Below are 3620 nucleotides of genomic sequence, written 5' to 3' on the forward strand. Positions count from 1 at the left end.
TGTGCCCTAGAGCCAATCAATTATTGTAAGATTTACTCTGTAATAAATGTTTATTTATCAATAAAAGGCATATTCTTCTATATCGTGTAAATCATAGTTATATGTAATGATATATGTGCTTAGGATGGTAGAATCATGACAACGATATCAAGTGTTTCAAATCTTGATAGTGAGAACCCTATGATCACATATGGTGGCCATTCTAGAAATGTCCATAGCCCTAGTATTATTCTGACCAAGGACACAGATAATACGGTAAGGCTATCATAGCGTTGAACGACCCTATCGAAAGGCAGTGACTGATCTCACTTGTCAAGGTTGTTTGCCAACAACCTAGTGCAACGCATGGGTGCTTGCTAGAGGCAAGTTCACTGGACAGACCCACCAGAGGATTCCATATAGATGGTAACCCCAGTGTCTATGGAATAAATCCTCTAACAGATGGTGGTGCATGTGATCCTTAGACTTGAGATCACCGGAGTGCCTTGTGCACCAATTGGTGTAGTTTGACACTAGCCCAACGTAGTTTTATTCAGAGCTATCAATACGGTAGTGATTCGCTACATTGAGAAGTGCATCGAGACTATGGTGGATCAACAAAGGATTCATCACTCCTAGGTACGTGAGAAGTTATCTCATTGGGTAATTCAATAAATGGCGATGACACTAAATATGTGGCCACAGTGAGATTGAGTTGATGCTCAATCCAATTTATTATTCCGATCATTGGTCAATTAACTGAACACAAACATGTGAGGATATCTAAGGTTGACACTATTTCTGTACCTCAGTCTCGATGAGATAACAAATGATGAAAGGATTTGATTGCACGGTAACCAAATCGTTGATAGGCTGTGGTTTCGCTGAATCCGAATCTATCGGGTGGCCATGATGTCTTGCTAGGGGCCAATCTTGGTCTGTATGTAGTGAGACGATTAATTGGTGTTAATCGCGATACTACACACAACCGATATGATGAGGAGCCTACGGGTCACACACTTAGAAGATAATTTAAGAATCAATTTGTGAGAAGGGTATTTTCGTCTTTCAGGACGAAAGGGTATTTTAGTAATCTCAAAGTGCAATTAAATTTGCTGAGATTGATACCTGTATTTAATTTTAATATTAAAATTAAATTAGTGAGATTATATTTAAATATATCTATGTATATATTTAAATGAATTATTATTAGTAATTAAATGTTAATATATTATTATATATTAATTGATTTTAATTATAATAATAATTAATTAATTAAAATACCATAAAGGGTGTGTTTGGTTGCAAGGGGGAACTAGGGTTGGAGCCCATGGCTATTCCTAAGTGGGATAGGGTTTTAATTGTTGCACTATATAAGTGCAACTTAAAATTAAAACAAGGGTGACATATTCATTCAATAAAAAAAAACCCTAGCCTTCCTATCTCTCTCTCTTTCTCACGTTACACTCTTTTGTGAAGAAGAAATTTTTTTTTTGTTCTTCTTTCTTGATTCTTGAAGCCCTCGATTGTTCTAGCAAAACAATCAAGGGTTCTGCGGATTATCTTCCTGTGAACTTCCGTGAGTGCGATCCTACATTGGATCGAGTAGCGAAGAATCACGTGAATAGTGTCAATGAACAATATCCTGTGAACAGTTCGGTGAGCAGTATCTGGTGAACAGTAGCCAGTGAACAGTGTTCGTCTCTGAAGTCAGAGACATTCTGAGGAGCCTCCAAATGTCGGTATGAACTAAATCCTTGTATGGATTTGTTTTTATACAATTTTATTTTACATTTCAGTTTATGCATGAAAACGTTATAATCTGTACTCGGATCTTGGTTTGTGTAATTGATCGATTCGTTTTAAATATTATGTGTTTCCACTGCGTGAATCCTATCAGTTACTAATAAATAGTTTATTCAAGATTCTAGAAATTATGGGTCATATGATCCGTAGCCCCCGAATCTAGTATCCAATCCTCAATATTAAACCTAGAGTATAAAGAGACAGTTTTACCTGCTAAATTTGTAGATGGTATTGAGATGTTCTCTTTCCCCAGCAATTGTAACAACTAAGCATATTGCTTCAGTGTCAGCACATTTCCAAGATTGGCTCTAGATTCTAAGTTCACTGTTTGTGTCTGTGAAACTGATTCCTGGTTTGATTGAGCTTGATTAGCCTTAGCCTTCGTCCTTGATTTTTCTCGGGTGAATTGAAAATCTATTGGATATCCATGCATCTTATAGCAATTTTCCCTCTTATGTCCTGGAGCATGACAATAATCACACTCTATATAGGGTTTTCTCCCTTTATATTTTGTGTTTTGAGCCCGATTCTTTTGGTTCCCTTGTAAATATAATGCAGTAATGACCTCTGTGCTATGATTGAAACCAGTCAGAACCTTTTGACTTTCGTCTTGACTAACTATAGAATATGCCTGTTTCACCGAGGGTAGAGGAACCATTAGCAAAATTTGACTTCATACTAAAGCATAGGACTAGTTTAGTTCGACCAAAAATTGTAACAGCTTATGTTGATTCAAATGAGCCAAATAAGCCTTGACTGAATCACTGTCTGGTGCTAACAAACTTACCAATGAACTTAACTCATCCCATAGGATCTTAAGTTTGTTGTAATATACTACAACTGAGCTGGTTCCTTGTACCAAATTCACAATCTCTACGTGAATTCCAAAAACTCTTGTGCCATTAACCTTGTTATATTGTTTCTGGAGATCTTGCCACACTTGGTGTGCACTACTCGAGTACACTATACTATTGAATTTATCCTTCAAGACCATGTTAAAGATCCATGCTAACACCAAGGAGTTACATCACTCCCATTGCGCATGCAAGGACTGATTGAACTTTGATTTCTCATAAGAACCATCAACAAACCCTAGCTTGTTCTTCGCTCTCAAGGACATAGTCATAGCTCAACTCCATATCCTATAGTTCTCTGTTCTAGTGAGATGTTCAAAAATCAAGATTGAATTGGGAGTATCCGGAGGATGGATGTAAAGAGGTGAGCTCAAATCTGTCATCATTTCACCAACTCTGAATCACGGCTTCTTCAATCGATTTACAGAGAGCAGACCTAGCTTGATCAGTTATCGATATTAAATGATGAAGTTCGATTGATGCTCGAATGCTGACACACAATCTCTCCTTTAAATGTTGGCTAATTTCTTGAAAAGAAAGAATGATTTTGTAGCTTGATGAACTGTTGTGATACCATGTTCAATTTCGTTCAGAGAGGAATATTCAAGAAAAGTAAAGTTTTTTTTTTATTTGGCTTATCAGCTTTGAAACAAAAACAAAGTCATTACACCTTTTTTATACTGACTCCGTCAACTATGGTTAAGCAACATAACCATAGTTCTATTAACTACAATTTACTTAAACTAGCTGCAACTAACAACTGTATTACATTAACTACAATTCTATACAATGCTACTTAATAACCCAAGAAAAGAGACGTTCATTCTCAACGATTTCATCATCATCATCTTCATCTTCATCTTCTTCGTCTTTTTTTTTTTTTTTTTTTTTTTTTTTTTCTGACATTTAGAGGTACAGTGATGGAATATGCCCTAATAAAATATGCTTTGAATTGAAAGAAATGAACATAAATAATTCTTT

Source organism: Pistacia vera, unplaced genomic scaffold, assembly GCF_008641045.1.
Source record: "Pistacia vera cultivar Batoury unplaced genomic scaffold, PisVer_v2 Contig360, whole genome shotgun sequence".
Lineage (NCBI taxonomy): Eukaryota > Viridiplantae > Streptophyta > Magnoliopsida > Sapindales > Anacardiaceae > Pistacia > Pistacia vera.